The sequence below is a fragment of the Gobius niger genome (assembly GCF_951799975.1).
Source record: "Gobius niger genome assembly, chromosome: 21".
In the NCBI taxonomy this organism is placed as follows: domain Eukaryota; kingdom Metazoa; phylum Chordata; class Actinopteri; order Gobiiformes; family Gobiidae; genus Gobius; species Gobius niger.
In genome coordinates, this window is record NC_136872.1 from 2,276,532 (window position 1) to 2,295,527 (window position 18,996).

Below are 18,996 nucleotides of genomic sequence, written 5' to 3' on the forward strand. Positions count from 1 at the left end.
ATATGCTGTGAGCAGAACCTACTTTGAGAGTTAGAGAAAAACAGCTGTTCTGGGTCCCCTTTTATATAAACACTGTACGGATTCATTTTGATTCAAGCACTCGCCAATACTGACGCCTGAAAAATCTGTGAACTCGACATAAAATCTGATGCTAGTATCGCTTTCGTTACAACCTTATTTTATCTGTCAAAAAACACCTTTTCAAAGTGTGTCATTAACACCTCGTAAGTCACAAGAGTGAGAGAGACAGGAGAATGGGGGTAAGAGAGGAGGAGAGAGTAAAATGAGAGAAAGAGAGAGAGGAGAAGAAAGGGGGCAAGAGTTGTTGAACATGATAGAGCGAGGGAGGGAGGGAGAGAGGGAGAAGAGGAGAAAGTTTGGGGAGAAGGAAGGACAAGTGAGAGGAGAAAAGAGACAAAGAAAGGAGAGGAGGACATAATGAAGCGGAGGAGAGAGGAGGAATGAGAAACGAGAGGGAGGAGAGCGAGAGGGGAGATGTGAGAGAGGCGTGCATGTGTGTGTGAACAAAGAGAGGAGCTGTGCCAGGAAACAGGAAGTGTGACTGCGCTCCCATGATGTAATGCCGCTCTCTGAAATGAAACTAACCCAACACTGGGACAGAGCACCAGCAGACACGACTGCAGTCCGGGCAGAACAGACACGGTAAACCGGCACAATCACAGAACGGCAACTTCGAAACATCGGAGGCGGAAAAATATTGCGACATGCTAGAATATTGTAGAGCTTTATCCCTGGTGCATTGTTCTGAATGTACTCATGACAACGCTCCAGGATCAATTGTTTTGTAGTCTGGTGAGAGTGCTCGTCAGCAGAGAAAACCTTCCAGACGATTGATCCCGGAGCGTCCGAGAGAACACTGTGATGGAAAGTAAAGGCGCCATGCTGACCACTTATACAGCCGCTGGGTCACTACAAGGTCAAATACACACAAATGTCAACTTCTATTTAGCAGAGAAGTTGCATAATGCAGCTTGAACGATACTTGGTTTTCGATAGTCGATACTTGAACGATACCTGTACTCAAATATTTGTCAAAACGATAATGTGAGGAAGATCTGCAAATTTGCAATATTGGGTTCATCGCCAATGTCAAGGAATGTATAAAAAATGGGGAATAATTTAGGGGAAAATGGGGGGAAATTGTGGCAAAAAATAGGAAAAAAAATATTTTAAATGGGGGGGAAATGGGGGAAAATTAGTAATAAAAAATGAGCAAAAATTAGAGAAATAATTTGGGAAAACAAGAAAAAAATGGAGCAAAAAATAAAAAGGAACAACCAAAAAAAATTGGGGGAAAAATTGGGAAAAATGAGTAATAAAAATGAGCAAAAATTTGAGAAATACTTTGGGAAAACAAGTGAAAAGTGGAGCAAAAATAAGAAAAAAATGGGTAAAAAAAAAAAAAGGAAGAACAAAAAATTGGGGGAAAAATTTGTAATAAAAAATGAGCAAAAATGAGAGAAATAATTTGGGAAAACAAGAAAAAAATGGAGCAAAAAAAAGGCAAAAAATAAAAAGGAACAACAAAAAAATTGGGGGAAAAATGGGGGGAAAATGGGGAAAAATTTGTAATAAAAATGAGCAAAAATTTGATAAATAATTTGGGAAAACAAGAAAAAAATGGAGCAAAAAAAAAGGCAAAAAATAAAAAGGAACAACAAAAAAATTGGGGGAAAATGGGGGAAAATTTGTAATAAAAATGAGCAAAAATTTGAGAAATAATTTGGGAAAACAAGAAGAAAATGGAGCAAAAAAAAAGGCAAAAAATAAAAAGGAACAACAAAAAAATTGGGGGAAAATGGGGGAAAATTTGTAATAAAAATGAGCAAAAATTTGAGAAATAATTTGAGAAAACAAGAAAAAATTGGAGCAAAAATAAAAAAAATGGGCAAAAAATAAAAGGAACAAAAAAATGGGGAAAATCATTTATTTGAGCTGAAACAAGCAGGTCACTTCCTTTAATGCTGTCATTGGACTAACAGCATCAGCTTTGGATACCGGTAGCACCTAAACTTTCTTTGTGATGCCAAACCGGTGTGGTTAAACTGAACCCCGCCTTGTTCCTGAGCCTGTTGCTCTGGTTAATGCAGCTCCTAAAGCTTTGGAAGCCCAGACACAGCCCCAGCCTCACACAACTTCCATGAAATATTCAGCAGACTTTTTTTTTTTTTTTTAGCATGTGCTCTTTCCCCTTTCGCACGTGCACCAGTGCAAGAATATGGGAGAGACCGCAGAGGAGGGAGGAGGAGGTGGGGGGGTGGTTGGTGTGAGGGGGGGTGGAGTCAACGGGGGCAAAGCCGAGCGGGCCGAGCGAGCATTCTGCAGACGGGGGGGAGAGAGAGAGGAAACCCGGCTGACTCCGGTCCAAGCGACTCCCCCCCCCTCCCCACCCCCCACCCCTAGCAACAGCAGCGCAGCCCGCTCGCAGCCCATTGGCCGGCACGCGGCCCGCGTCACGGCCTCGCGTGGAGCTCCGCCGGACCAATCGGGACTTTTTCCGGGGCTTAGCGTTTTCAATCCCGGCCTCTCCATGGCAACAACGCGGGGGCCTGGGATGGCAGTGGCTGAGCGCCGGCGCACATGTGGCTGAGGGAAGCGGACAGGGAAACGGAGAAGATTAGGAGGAACAAAACAACTGGGACGCCTTTGAGAACAGCCTGGAGCAATGCATGAAGGATATTAGGGTGTTTTGGTAAAGCGTAAGCAGGATGTTTTTCAGAAAACTGGGTCAAAACGAGACGAAGTCAGGATCAAAACAAGGCGAAAAATAGAACACAATGAGGAATTTTGAGATCAGAAAAGTCCTGTTTTACCTCCCCTCAGTCATGTTATGGTATATTGTGGCTTTTCTGCGATACGAGCACCGCATCACCTAATACTCCAAAAACAAATATCACCTAATGTCCATAATGTCAATATATAAACTAAAATGTCTCCATATTATAAAAGCAGCTGAATCCTCCATAAATCAGGCTTTATGTAGATGGATAACATCTGTTGTAAGTAATAATTATCATTTACTTTAGTTTATTAGTTTAGATGAGCAGCATAAACAAACAAACAACAAATATTTTAAACAGGAAGTGAAAAACAGCACTCGTTAGCGAACGTAGCATGAAGCTAACGTTAGCTTGGCTAGCTTCCTGGTTGTCCGTTGTTGAAGTACTTATGGGCTGTTGAACATTTTGCTCCTCCCTGTGTTGTATTTTTATTTAGTAGGAAAGTATATTCATAACTCAGCGTTTGTTGTTTGGTAGAAAGGGGATAAAGTTCTTTTTCTTTTTATTATTGTTTGCCTCTATGTATGTCACTTCCTTTCAAAATCTTAATGTCATTGTGATATTTATTTAGCAAATAATGTGTCTATGTGTCATATGCACTGAAAGTACTTTCATTAAAAGTCAGGTACATGTACTCTGACTGGTTTAAAGCCACACTGCCCAACGTGTCAATCCATTATGGCTGTTTTTATTGACCAAAAACATGTGGTCTCTCATGAACTGCTGGGAGTGGGACGTCTCCATCTCGTCTCCATGGAGACTTAAAACAGGAGCATAGAGACTGGAGTGAGCCGCTAAACTACTGCAGGCTCCCTGACCTACATCCATTCACTTTACAGCCCGCCATGACCGTCTCATTGACAAGAATATCGTCATCGCAAGTTCAATGTTGACTCCACTTGCTGTAACTGTCCAGCCCAGTGCAAAAGTTCAACAGTGGGCTATTATAGAAAACAACAACAAACCAAGAGTTAAACTGTGGGCTATTATAGAAAACAACAACTAAGCATGGAGCTAATTATTCAGACAATGAAACAGAGAAGCATTAGGCTACAAAAAAATGGATAAAAGCAAAGTAAAACTAAAAGCAGGTTTCTACAAGCAGCAGCCAATCACATTGAATGCTTTTGATGCCATTTTAATGACTAAATACAATACTTTTAATCCCACAGACACACACATGTATACATTTCTGTAACCGTCGCTGAACGCGTGGATCATTGTACAGGTTTCTACAGGTGGCAACAACTGTGTGCTTTTTAACACCATTTAATGCTTAAATATGATATTTTTAAGGCCATTAATGAAACAAATCTTGGCATATTTCATTCCATATGATTTATAAACATTCAATCAAACAGAAAACCTTTGAGCAAAAGACTCTAATATCAGACCATCGTTTTTGTGTTTGATGAATCTCTGCAGCAAAGTCATGGAGTGGGTTCTGCCTTTATGGAAAACCTATATTTTCAAATAAATTTAGATTTAATGCCAGTTTCAATTCAATAGAATCTTTTTAAATCCAATTTAATGACTTAAAAAAAAACCTTTTAAAGGGACTATACAGAGGTTAAAAATGTTAAAACTCAGTATTTTCCTCCCCTACATGTTCCACCAGGACCTAATGTGTAGAATGAGCTCAGACCTGTTCACCACAACTGCCTCTAAAATCCTGCACTGTCACTCAGAAAGGTGTTACTTCGGGTCTGAAGTGCCGTCATATATGATCTTAATATAGAAGGTGCAGTTACACGTATGACCTGAGGTGGCAGTAGTGAGTATAAAATGGCAAACTTGCATCTAGCCCCTTTAAAGCCCTACGGAAGCCTGTTGTATTTGGATGTGTCAGATTTGAACATCTTTACAGACGGTTTTTGACATAAATATGAGGCAGATCTTTATAAAAACAAGCAGCGTGTGATTCAGAGAGCGCTTTATGAAGCTGAATCAGGAGAGAGTGAGAGTACCATGATGTTTAACAGCAGTTTTTGAAGTATATGCAGCTCAATCTGCATACTTGCAAAATTAGCATGTTTTTATGCTCATTTGCATAAAAATGCAGAATACTGTACGAAAAGCACAAATCATAATATCGGTCAGAAAAATCATGTCAAAAATATGTATTGAATTATCAGAATTTCAATGAACTAAAGCAAATTGGACACAAAGGAGTAAAACTGAAATCTCGCAGGAAACCTTTTGCTTTTACGAGTACATTTAGTTTGAATAGGAACAGGGCAGTTATTTTCAAAGACATCTAATGCTTTGTGCCTTACTTTGTCAAAGGCAGATCAGTTAGTCCAGTAACAGTGTGGTATACACGAGTATGCAGTACAAGTACTATGTGAAGATCCTGCCCTGGGAGCCTGGTATACACGAGTATGCAGTACAAGTACTATGTGAAGATCCTGCCCTGGGAGCCTGGTATACACGAGTATGCAGTACAAGTACTATGTGAAGATCCTGCCCTGGGAGCCTGGTATACACGAGTATGCAGTACAAGTACTATGTGAAGATCCTGCCCTGGGAGCCTGGTATACACGAGTATGCAGTACAAGTACTATGTGAGGATCCTGCCCTGGGAGCCTGGTGTGTGTCATGTTCAGGAGAATGCTGTGCTGCACAGTCTCATGTGCCTGTGATTGAGTTACAGCCACAGCCCTGGACGTGCACGTCCACGTGCACAGAGCCTGTAATACAGTTAGCTGCTGGTTTACTGGGAGAGAACAATAGAAAGATACGCTGCTGCTCTAAAGGGAACGGGCCGGATGGAGACGTGAAGTCAGAGCTTCACTTTCAAACAGCAGCGTTTGCTTTGGAAATCCAGCTGGCTTCATTCAGGATTATTGAGCCACGATTATTGAGAGAGGAAATATTACGATTTTACAATTAGTCCCAATTATTGACCTACTGAAAGGAAACAACTGATACTTTTAGTTTCTGTATTTAAAATGCTTTGTAAACATTCACTGTTTGTAAAAAATAAAAAGGCTTTAAAGGAATAGGCCACCGTTTTTACATACCGAGATATGTTCTTACCTAACCGTAGTCAAGTTAATATATCCCCGTCTGGTCTTTGTCCGTGCGCTCTGCCTCTCCCACATGTCACATAGCTCCAAAAAAGCTCACGATAGAAGCTACCAAGCTCTTCCACGCGTTCCCTATTTAAATAAAGTTACGTGAAGTGTTTTCATGCGAAGTATATTTACACAGAAATGTAACATGTCGATTTTATAAGCAGATAAAAAGGGGAACTATATTGTGAGGCGTAATGATACAGGAGCACAACGTCCGCGCAGTAACTCCTAAAGACTTCCCCCGCTCACTTCCGTCAATAGAAGCTGCGTGACTTGTACAGAGCCTTTTACAACAAGCAGAAAATATATTTTGGGAAAGTGCTCTCGCATTCCTACCTCATGGTCGAGGTCCTGAGTCCTGTGTCGTCGTCCGGGGTGAGTTGGAAATCTGTGAAACATTACTACACTATATACTTTCTGCTTGTTATCACAGCCCGGCACCATGCACGTAAAAGGCTTTGTTCACAAGTTATCCACGCTTCTTCAACTGTTCTCTGCTGCTGCTGTACAAGTCACGCAGCTTCTACTGACGGAAGTGAGCGGGGGAAGTCTTTAGGAGTTACTGCGCGGACGTTTTGCTCCTGTATCATTACGCCTCACAATATAGTTCCCCTTTTTATTTGCTTTTAAAATCGACATGTTACATTTCTGTGTAAATATACTTCGCATGAAAACACTTCACGTAACTTTATTTAAATAGGGAACACGTGGAAGAGCTTGGTAGCTTCTATCGTGAGCTTTTTTGGAGCTATATGACATGTGGGAGAGGTTAAATTATTGTTAAATACAAGTTTTACAAAACCTCCATCAATGCGGACATGCTGCATGAAGCTCAGAACCTGGAGAATTCAGTCCCAGAGTTAGTTTTAACCTCTGCAATTGTATTTCTGATCACTGCACAAAATGCAGCGGCTAGCAACAGCATGCTAATGCTAACAGCAGCTAATCAGAGCTGGGACAGAAACTACGTTGGGATCACCAAAATAAGGAAATAAAATCGGCCACTGCTGGAGTGGCAGGTTTTTATGTGTTACACGATTATAGACCAGACATTTGGAAAATCTGCCAAAAATATCTGCATCGGCCAGAGGAAACCCCATGGGTCCACCAAAATATATTTATTGATTTATTTATGGACATATTTGGAGGATCAGCCCCATGAGATGCATCATCTCGTTCTCAAATATATGGACAGTAGGTGAGTTTCATGATTCATAATCCTGTGCGAATATTAAAGCCAAACCGCTAATAACAACGGCCCCGCCCTTCACTGATTGGTTGACTCTGCTTCCTGTTAGCTTGCGTATGCACCGCTGTGGAAATGCAGTTGATGCCACGACCACCACGGTTTCCAGGCAAATGGGACATACCATGCTGGAACATTCTCATAAAATATCCCGACCGATGAATGAATGAATATACAGCGCCCCCTGCTGTCACAGTTCAACACGTTTAGAAGCTTCATACACAGGAGAATATACGAGACATTTAAAAAAAACATGGCCATAAATATTAGCAGTGGATATCGACTTTATCGGCTTTAGTAAAACCCACATTGGTCAACCTCTGATAGATATATTTCTATGATTGAAACCTTTACTATAATAATAATAAATGTTTAACAACAGGCTATTTGGGAGATTACAAAATGAAACTGCTTAAAATATCGACCAATATATCAGCTATCGGCCAGGCCCTTCACAACAGTATCGGTATCGGACCCCAAAAATCCATATCGGTCAGGCCCTAATCGGAACCAGAATTCTGTTTTTAAAGTATAAACGTTTTTAGAACGTCTTCACAAAACCCAGTGCATTGGCTCCTCCGTGGTCAGGAGCAGGTGGGGGACACCGGAGGGAGGGGCCTGAGAGGGAGAGCAGGTGTGTGGGATGAGAGAGGAGACAGGAAAGAGGGGGAGACAGGATGGAAGGCGTTGGAGACCGGAAGGAGAGGAATCTATTTCAACAGTCACTATGCCAACATAAACAATGAGGAAATCCAACTGAGGGTCATCGTACTCGAAACTTAAGTGATGTCAGCAGTTCCGACGGATATTGGAGCGAGGACTGCAGCTCCTTAGGGGCGCCCACTGTACTCTGTACAGAGCTGTACACAGCCTACTTTCAACTGCCCTGTATAACTAGACCCACATGCTCTTCTACACGGAGCAACGACACAACGAGGAGTCACTTAGACATGCGTTTAAAGCTGCACTCCAGGGCTGAACCCTTTTACAATCAACATTGTGATTTCATTTTCTTTTCCTTAAAAGGTGCATTATGCAACATTTTAAGTGTATGTTTTTGACCTTCCAGTGACCCAGCGGCCTCTATGACGCCCCAGGATCAACAGTTTTCAGAGTTTCTGGTAGGTTTCACTGCTGACAGGCCCCATGATAACCACCCATACAGCTATTGAGTCTCAAAAAAATTTTGGGACACCCTACCGTCCGTCATATTGACAGATTACAAATTGCGCCATAAAGAAAGTCGTGCGGCCTCTGGGCTCTCCCTAAAGCAGCTACATCACTGTGGAGCGCCGCTGGTTTCACTTTTCATTTTGCACTGAAGCTTCTTGATCCTTTCACTGCTGCGATGATTCCATGATGCACGCTCACATCAGAGCTGAGAGCATTGACGTGGATAAACACGAAGAGCAGAGAGAGGAGAGAGAAGGAGGCGTGGTGCACCATGGAGGAAAGAGGACACCGGATGTGAAGTCCAGCTGTTTGTGGCGAACAGTTCACCCGCGCCGTTTCTTAAACACAAAGTTCAAATTGAGGAACTGCAAATAATAAGCTCCTCTTTGTATTTGTTAAAGTGAAATATGAGCCTTATATTGACGAGCAGATGATGCACCTTCTCTTGGGCGGCACGGTGGCACAGCAGCTAGAAGGTCTCGGGTTCCATTCCCACCTGGACGGGCCCTTTCTGTGTGAGTTTGCACGCTCTCCTCGTGTCTGCATAGCCTCTACCACTAAAAACATGTGCAATAGATGAATCCTCCACCAGATGGTCCCTGAGCGCTGGCTGCCCGCTGCTCCTGCAGGTCGGCCCAGCGGCATTGAAGATGGGTCAAATGTAGAGAACCATTGATAAAGTATAACTTAACACACTGAAGCCGCGCTGTTTTGGAGATTTAGCTGTTGAGTGCCAACAATCCAGACCATTTTTCATGATATTTGTAGCACCACAGGATATTGTGTGTTATAGCTATGGACACATGCTATGGCTCGTTTCAAAGATGAGACTCTAAGCTCTCCGTAGGTCAAAACATTCTACGTGCCTCGGTTCCTGAGAAATCTAAGCTTAGATCAAAATCACAGATTTTTTTCTAGAAACGCAAATATCGGGGGTTTTATGAAACACTCTCCTTTCTGATTAACTCCTCTCTCCTCCTCCTGTCCTCCTCCTGTCCTCCTCCTGTCCTCCTCCTGTCCTCCTCCTGTCCTCCTCCTGTCCTCCTCCTCTCCTCCTCCTCCTCTCCTCCTCTCCTCCTCCTCCTCTCCTCCTCCTCCTCTCTGGACGGACAACATGGCTGACACGTTTTGAAACACTGCGCGTTATCGATTGAACCTGGTTCTCGGATTGAAGACTTTAACAGCATGTTTCTCAGCCGTCCATGGACCAATTTTAACCGTTTTAAAACTTTGAGAAATGTTGAAATCTTTCGATCTTTTCATGGGAAGCGAGAGAGTGCATAAAAAATGCATATAATGAGGGATGAACTAAGGACAACTAAAAACAGCTCAAGATGGATTTTTTTACAACCCTGTCTGTGAAAATGACGGAGAGAGAAATCAAACCACTGGTGTACGATCTATCGCAGCCTCTCGTCGCTCCAGTCACATCCCATGACGACGGCCATGGCTGCGATTTGAAAATCACCCTACGTAATATCGATAAAACTGTAAACGCGATAAATCGTTCAGCCCGAGGATAAGCATGCGTGGATTATATGTTTGTAGCTCTACTTGATAAAAACCTGTCAAGCAAAGTATCCCCAATGCTTCAGCTACGACAGGTCAAAGAGGACGAGGCTAGGGCTGCACAATATATCGCAAAAAATATCGTATCGCGATATTAGCTGATGCAATACCTGTATCGCGAGAAGCCACAATATATCGCAACAAGATCCACCCATTTTTTTTTTTTGCAAACTCATGCATCGAAGTCATGTGTAAAAGTTCAGTTTTAGTTCAACATTTACTAGCTTTGTTAACCCCTTTGTTAAATCCTACCTGAACTGAGCACATTTTCTCCAGTTTGGCTTTACCCCAGGCCAAAAGCTTCTGGAAAAAAAGCTGTGAAAAAGCAACAAAACTGAGACAAAAACACTGATGGAAATTTGACAAAAATGTGACAAAATGTGACGAAAACATGACAAAAAATTGCTAAAAAATTGACGAAAAAATGACAAAAATGTGACAAAAAAATGACAAAAATGTGATTAAAATTTGACCAAAAAAAATGACCAAAATTTGACAAAAAAATGACCAAAAAAAAAAGACAAAAAAGTTACTAAAATGAGTTGAATACCCAACAAAAAAATGATGGAAAAAAATCCATCATTTTTTAACGTGAGGAAAAAGATCCTCTCGGTTCAGGCGGGAGTTAAGAGGTTAAATTCTACCCTTGTTTTGGTCCGGATTGGGTGTTTTTTAAGTCTTCTTTTGACACAATTTGCTGAAAAAAATGGAACATATCGTGTTTGGTGAAATATCGTAATAATATCGTTATCGCGATATGCACAGCCGTATCGCATATCGCAAGTCACTTCAATATCGTTCAGCCCTCGACGAGGCCTTCACTCAGAGTCTGATGATGTGATCCAACAGTAAAAGGTTTCGTAGCAAAGTGGTTCTGTCGTAAAACGCAGGTTTACCAGCGATGGTCCGATGAGGGTTTGTTTCTCTGCAGTGCGTCCTTCCAGAGATGGAAGGCAGCCGCGAGGGCCCCCAAAAGTCGGCCCCTCACACAAAGACACGGGAGGGGCCAGGGGTTACAGGGGTCAGAGGGCACAGAGGGAGGGCCGCGGAGGGAGGGGCTCTTCAGAACAGAGACACTGGGATTATCTCGACAGGAGACAGGACGGAGGGGGGAGACGACGGGGTTCGTCTTCAGCAAATACCTCAAGATTCACATTTGGAATTCAAGTCATTGCCAGTGAAAGAGCAGAGTTGGTTTGTTTCTTCATTTCGGGATCTAAAGACCAGTGGCCAAACCTACTATCAGGGCTATGGGGAAAACTGGGGAGGAACTTACAGAATTTCCAGCATTTTTGAAGCACTTTGACAGCTATTTGATGTCCATTATTTCTCTAAACAATCTTCGGGGCTAGAAGTTCTTTGGAGGGATTAAGCGAGTAAACTTGGGGGTTAACCCTGGTTTTGTGGTTCTACAAAACAGATCTCCCGGCCTATCAGGACAGATGTCGAACACTTAAACCCCGGAGCAGAGCATGCACTGTGTAAGATAACAGATCTTTAACCAGTCAGAGGAGAGAACTCTAGGCTACGTTTTCTGCAAGATCCTTCACATTAGGGCTGCACGATTAACCTTTATCAGATCAAAATTGAGGTTTTAACTGCTGCTGTAACCGAACCTCGAGAGGCTGGAGGTTTTGTGCCTTGCCTTGTGCCTCTACCGTCTGAGTGAAAGACATATTCGGCAATCAGAATTATCCAGCCTGGCTTCCTTTGGCTGCGGGCCAACTAAAAGAGGCTGCAGGAGAATCACATCGTCGGCTCTGCAGTCGCTATAAATAAACTCCACGTGTGTCCCGCTCAGAGCAAACCATTCTCATGCTAGGAACAAACAACGAGGGTCCCGCCATCTACGGGTCAGACTGGGTCATGGAATGTTCATTTCATGGCGGAGCGGGTTTGGGGTGGTCAAAAGAAGCCGTCTCAGCTCATCATTGTATGTATCATTGCACGTATATGTATAATCATATTAGGTCCATCTAATTACAACATGTTTACAGCAGGTTTTTGATGTAAATATGAGGCCAAGACAAGCAGCGTTTTGCAGCTTGTGATTCAGATAATGCATTTATGCAGCTGAATAGAGAGAAAGTGTGAGAGCGCCACGTTTATTAGAGAAGATCAATGTGCTGTTGAACTTATAATAAAGAGTATTATTCACACAAGCCGTCCTCATTGGGCTGTCCACGTGTAGCTGGAGTTCTTTTGGTAAAAGCAAAAGAGAAATCAGATTTGGAAGTGGATTTGATGGGCAGGATTGACATGCGGAGGAAGGACTATTTGCCGTGAGCGCCCTCCGCTGGCACAAAGTAAACACAACACACGAGCCAGCAGCATGTTGACAGAGAGAAGTAATAAACGGAGTGCAGAAGAGCTGAGAGGGTACAGTGATGGTTCATAGACTTAAGGCGAGACGCTGCAGGTGAATAAATAAATAAATTTGAAACTTCTGCTGTGGATTACTGACATAAATATGACAAATGTATTGCAACTTTTCCGCAATTTTATGTTTACATTTAAATATAAAACATTTTATGCCTAAAATGGTCAAAATGTATGCTATTTTGAGCGACGACATCTAAATATTGGATAAACACAGGTTTCAAATTATTATATTATTTTGTTTGTATACTAGTTACTAAGATTTTGGATATCCTGTTAAGATTTTGAATAAATTAATCATAAGTGAAATAATCTGTAAGGCTGGGAATTATATATATTAAAAAATCACTCATAAAAAATCCTTCAAAATATTAAGTCCAAGCCTGTAAAGTTTGGAGTCTGTAAGAGCTACTCAAGTGGTGGTCGTTGTTGTAGCTACTACCAGGAAATCTCCACCTTTCGACAAAACATCATGAAATAAGCATCGTACGGGGTGAGCTTTGTCTTTTTTATAGTAGGACATGAAAACTAAGATATTGAGGGGAAAAAACTAGACAAACAGCTCCAAGAAAAATCACTGTTTACACTTGCCGTCTCTCATTTTCAGCTACCACAAAATCAAGAAACTACTGATCCAAGTGTTTCAGTCGGAAAAGAAGAAACAACCAACTCAAACAGGATTACTCCAAACTAAATCTACTCCAAGGACGTTTTAGACGAGGGAACGTCATTAAAACATGGTTCAAAGCAACAACAAAAAACGTATTTGGAGTGATATGTTCAGTTTCTAAGAAAAGAATGTGGGAGTGTGAAGATACAGTATATGTGCTTCCTTATCCGCACTCACCTGGGGGCCATGCTGATGTCCATGCTGATGTCCATGCTGATGTCCATGCTGATGTCCATGCTGATGTCCATGCTGATGTCCATGCTGATGTCCAGGCTGATGTCCAGGCTGATGTCCAGGCTGATGTCCAGGCTGATGTCCAGGCTGATGTCCAGGCTGATGTCCAGGCTGATGTCCAGCTGCAGAGGCTGTAGTGTTCACCTGAAGTCAGAAGCTGGAGGCTCCACACACCTCTGTCCTCATCTGCACATCCCCCTGAGGGCAGAACAGAACAGGCGTCACGGATCGTCATTACCAGGGAAAAGTGAACCCAAGGTAGGGCCGTGCAATTAATCAAAATTCGATTACGATTTCGATTACAACAGTAAACGATTACAAAATTAGCATACTCGAAAAAAAACAATTATAATTTTTATTTTATTTTTTTCAATTTTTTTTCAATTTCTTTCAACTTCTTTCAGTTATTTTTTCAATTTTCAATTTTTTTTTTGCAATATTTTTTTTTTTTTGCCCTAACCCAAGGTCGTCTCTTTCACTTCTCAGACGGAGAGTTAATCATCGTTTGGATCCCGGGAGTAGATTCTCTCTCCAAATACTGATTCATTATCACTCAATGAATTCAATATCAATACGCCAACGTGAAAGTGCATTGAAACTAGTAATAATACCAGGAGTAGTTCGAAATCCACGCAGTAATCTTCACTTTACTGTGCGGATGCCAAACTACTCCTGGTATTATTACGCCTTACAATATAGTTCCCCCTTTTATCCGCTTAGAAAATCCACATTGTTTAATTTTGTGTAATAATACTTTGTAGTGGAACACTTCACGTAACCATATTTAAATAGGGAAAACGTGGAAGAGCTTGGTAGCTTCTATCTTGACCTGTTTTGGAGCTATAGAGGAGAGAGGGAGAGGCTAAATGCTAACGCCGTCTGCGCTGTGTTTACGTGACTGAAGGCACGGGTGAAGATCAGACAGGTCCTATAGAACTCGTCAAAGCTCAGGTAAGAACATATCTCAGTATGTAAAAACGGTGGCCTGTTCCTTTAAGGCACAAAGTCTGATATGTAAACGAGAGCAACATGAGTACAAAATGCATAAAAGACCCCCTAAATGAATTGAAGCTTTTATTCATTTGTATAATAGCTAAAGAATGAAATATTTTAGATCTTTTATGATGTCATTTTGGGAATAACATTTAAAATCAGACGTTTACACTCCAACAGTTACTCCAAGAAGACGTCTATGCTTTGTAATGCCATTTTTAATGCCCCAATACTAGGCCTGTCACGACAGCAAATTTGAAGTTCGATATATTGAGGCAGGAAAGTATCGCGATAAACGATATTATTGATTCTAACGATACTCGATACTGTCAGCTCTCAGGCATAAAAATGACAGTAAACGTTTGTTCTAAAAGTGCATCATCATATCCTAAAATACCACACAAGCTGCAATCAACATGAACTACAATGTAACTCAATTTGTTTCAGTTATATTTCAAAGAAAAAATTGGGAGAAAATGCTAATTAATGTACAGACGATAAGTTTCGAGGCCAAAAATATATTGTTGACCTGTTATTTATTGAACGATAAATCGATGTAGTAATTATCGTGACAGCCCTACCCAATACTAGATTTTACTGCCAAAAATGTGGCAACGTTACTCATTTCTTAAGATTTGTAAACATCGTGGAAGAGCGTGTTAGCTTCCAGCTTCACCCCCCGTTTGGAGCAATAGGAATACATTGGGAGAGGTCAAATGCTAACAACATCTTTGGTCGTTTTGCGTGACTGAGGGCACGCAAAAATACCAGACAGGTACGCATCAACTCGTCTAAGCTCAGGTAAGAACATATCTCAGTATGGAAAACCGGTGGCCTGTTCCTTTAAAGGTGAACTTGAATATTTGATCATCATTTTGAAAGAAAAGGCTATTTATTTAAAGGTACACTGCGTAACATTTTGGACTATACTGTTGCTGCAAAACAAAACATACTTCTAACGACTCTAATAATGCTGTTACTGCAGTGTGTAATAAAAGAATGGACTTGGATGAGTTTAAATCTCAAATTCTGCTGCCTTTCGTCACATCTCCATGGAGACGAGCTGGAGACGGACCCACTCCTAGGGAAGTTTACGGTCATATCTTCGGAGGGGTGAGCCTCATAAATGTTTGTTTGTACATTTATGAGGTATTTTTCAATGTTAAAAATATCTGTGATAAAATAAATGCTTGTATTCAAATGTTATTTATTGGGTAAAATTCTACGCGGCGTGGCTTTAAATAAAAGTCTGGAATGAAATGTATGAATTTGAGACACAAAACCTTGTTGTTTTTTTCACTAGCAATTAGTACTTTTGCCATCTAATTTCATCATCAACACCCTTGAGGTACGGGGTACACGGAGTACCAATAGAAGGGGTACACAACACACAAAGGTTTGGGAGCCGCTGTTCCAGACCAAGCAACAAAAAAAGTGTTGAAAAAGTGACACAAATGTTTGACGAAAATCTGGCAAAAAATGTGACAAAAACACAATGAAACAAAAAGTCAAAAAAAGTGACAGCTACGCGGCAACAATGCGAGAATAAATATCCTTACTCGTCACTCTGGCCTATGGGCTGTAACCTGTTAGATTTGGGTAAAGCTGAACTGGAGAAAATGCACTTGGTTAAGGCAGGGGTCAAGAGGTTCATTGATTTCATGACTTTCCGTGCTCTTTAATGCCCTGCGGAAACCCTGTTTTGTGACTGAAATATTGTTTAGCCTCTTAACCCTGGCCTTAACAGAGTACATTTTCTCTAGTTTGGTTTTACCCAAATCCAAAACCTTTAAAAAAAAAAAAATTAAAAGCATAATGGTGACAAAAACGAGGATGAAACGCAACAAAAAAGCCACAAAAACTGACCAACATAACAACATGACAACAAAGAGACAAAAACAAGGCTAAAACGCAAAACAAAAAAAACGTGTCAAAAAAGTTCGGCTCAGTTTTGTAGGCTTTAGCTTTCAAATGAGGCGTTGCTCTGCTGCACTACAGTCGAGACGCGTTTCGATTGGGGTAAAGCCGAACTGTAGAAAACGCACGTGGTTCAGGTGGGGAGCGAGAGGTTAAATATAACACGACTTGCTCGAATATTAGCGAATGTAGGTTACGGTGTCACGCAGACCTCCGCTGACGCTGCAGTTTGATTCGCAGCGGCACAGCGCCCTCTGGTGTTCCGGGCCGATCATCGGAGGGGTGGACACAAAAAAAAGAAAAAAAAAGAAAAAGAAACACCTCAATCTCAGGGAAGAAAATTCAAACGCTCTTCCTGGAAACAGTAGAAAACCCGCCACAACTTCGCACCACATGACACTAGCAAAGAAAGTGACGCAGGTTCAGTTCTCGCCGGACTCACTGACATTAGAACCGTATTCACGTCGTTTATTTGTGTCCGGCACGTTTTTCACGAGCTCCACGTTAGCGTCAGTCGTTTTCTTCGGCGTAAACATGAAAGACGAGTCGGGCACGATTGCGACATGATTAAAAACAGGCCTGCCCTCCTTCCCCTTCCCGTAAAGCGCCCCTACTTTCTCTACCACCATCGTACCTGTGTTCTTACTCAAAATATCACGTACATTTTGCAACAGACTCTTTCTATCACTTGGCTTTGTGCTCTTCTGAAATGTGTCCGATAATTGAAACGTGTGAATAATGTAGCCTGTACTATTAGCCACCATCTTAGCTATAAACAATTAATGAATCACACATAGCATAAAGTTATGTAAAGTTAATGTATTTAATGCATTATGTATTTTATTATATTTGCTGGACAAATGTACCTGAATGTGTGAGACAATAAAGTTTTTTCTATTCTATTCTTATTTCACCGAACTATTAAAAAAAAAAAAATTACATAAAAAAATAAAAAATATTAATAATTTTAAACCAAAGAGCTAAAAAATAAGGAAACATAAATAATAAACAAGTATGAAAATATATTAAAACAATAATAATAAAATCAATACAACATAGGCCTACATGATAAATATTAAAATAAATAATTACAATAAAATAATAATAATATAATATGAATAATAATAATAAAATCAATACAACATAGGCCTACATAATAAATATTAAAATAAATTATAATAAAATAATAATATTATAATAAAAATAATAATATTATAAAATAATATTATAATAAAAATAATAATATAATAAAATAATAATAAAACAATAATAAAATAATGATAATAATACAATTCGCTGCAGTAACCAACTTATACGTGAACTTTGATGCGCCCCCAAAATCCAGTGTTCGTGAAATGACTAAACTATAGTACTGACGCATACAAATCCCCCCCTCCCCACAAACACATGCACGCACGCACACGCTCACACACACACACTCACTTACACTTGTCGTTAGCAGAAGCTACGCAAACGCTTGTAGATTTTGCCACAGCACATTACCTGGCTTTCGCCTGTACTTGTAGAGGTGACGTGAAGCCGAACCAAGGCGCCCCCGCCGCCGCAGCAGCAGCAGCAGCAGCAGCACGGCCGAATCTGCAAAGCTCCCCGTGTCCATGTCGGTACCGTCCTGCTGCCAGCCAGTGCCACGAATGACGCAGCAGATCGTTAGAAAAGAAATAAACCCAGGTTATCCGCACGCGCTCGCTCTGTGCAGACACGAGCCGGAGGACAGCGGCGTGTGGACGCGGATAAACGCCCACCGGAGAGAGCTCGTAGCATGGCATGACGGGATGGGCTCGGGTTTTTTTTTTTTTTTTTTTTGCACAGTCACAGGAGCGCGTAGAAGAAGACGATTGCACAGCGTTTCGGGCTCCGCGAACGATTCCCGAACGACGCAGATGTCCCCCCGCGGAGCCTGGGCTCTTCACTGCGCGGAAAAGCTCCAAGAAGTGTGTCCTGCGTTCGCGCGGGAAGTGCAGACTGAAAAAGAAAAAGTAACTGCGCAGTTTCTATTCCATTGAATCGGAGTGGTTCCCTCCCCGCTCGCACCCTCGCCTCGCCTCCTTCGCGTCCTTGCTTCCTCCTCGCGCACTCTCTCCTCCTTGAGTCCCCCCCCCCGTTCCTCCACTCGCAGGTTTGGGGTTTTTGGGGAGGTGGAAGTCTTCTTGGACACCAGTGCCCCGCCTCCGCAGTGATTGACACGCGCTGAAGTGGAGGCCTGCAGCGATGCCCGGATCCCAACTCCACTTTTCCGAAAGGGCACGATCCTTCCGAACAGGCCACAACATTCACACTGACTGAAACGCATCACGGATACATCAACTACTAAAGTACACTGTAGTTACTTTTGGAAGTCAATTGTGCTCGCTGTTACTCACAGTTCAGTGCCACATTATAATAAAACGATACAACTTTTTCCACGCACGCCCTCTCTCTCTCCCCCCTCCCTCTCCCCACCTCTTTCTCCCTCTCTCCCCTCTCTCTCCCTATCTCCCCCTCTCTTTCTCCCTCTCTCCATCTCTTTCTCCCTCTCTCCCCTCTCCCTCCCTCTCTCCCCCCTCCCTCTCTCCATCTCTTTCTCCCTCTCCCTCCCTATCTCCCCATCTCTTTCTCCCTCTCTCCCCTCTCTCTCCCTATCCCCCTCTCTTTCTCCCTCTCGCTTTCCCTTTCACCCCTCCCTCTCCCCCCTCTTTCTCCCCATCTCTCTCCCTGTCTCCCCCTCCATCCCCCTCCCCTCTTTCTCCCTCTCTCTCTCCCTCTCTCCAGGTCTTTCTCTCTCCCCTCTTTCTCCCTCTCTCTCCCCCTCAATCCCCCTCCCCTCTTTCTCCCTCTCTCTCCCTCTCTCCAGCTCTTTCTCTCTCCCCTCTTTCTCCCTCTCTCCCCTCTCTTTCTCCCTATCTCCATCTTTTTCTCCCTCCCCTTTCTCCCCCTCTC

General features: G+C 42.2%; 1 protein-coding gene across 2 annotated transcripts in view; it reads right to left on the reverse strand.

The window, feature by feature from the left end:
• The window catches only part of kdm6ba (lysine (K)-specific demethylase 6B, a), a 76,537-nt gene extending 58,352 nt beyond the window's left edge, over window positions 1–18,185 (reverse strand). The window contains exon 1 of one of the 2 annotated variants that reach the window (XM_079579556.1): window positions 17,563–18,185. The gene's annotated coding sequence lies outside the window, so the exon portion shown is untranslated. Of the gene's footprint in view, window positions 1–13,092; window positions 13,114–17,562 lie in introns of those variants that run through there. The other variant, XM_079579555.1, reaches the window with a different exon arrangement.
• Window positions 18,186–18,996: the final 811 nt, after the last annotated feature.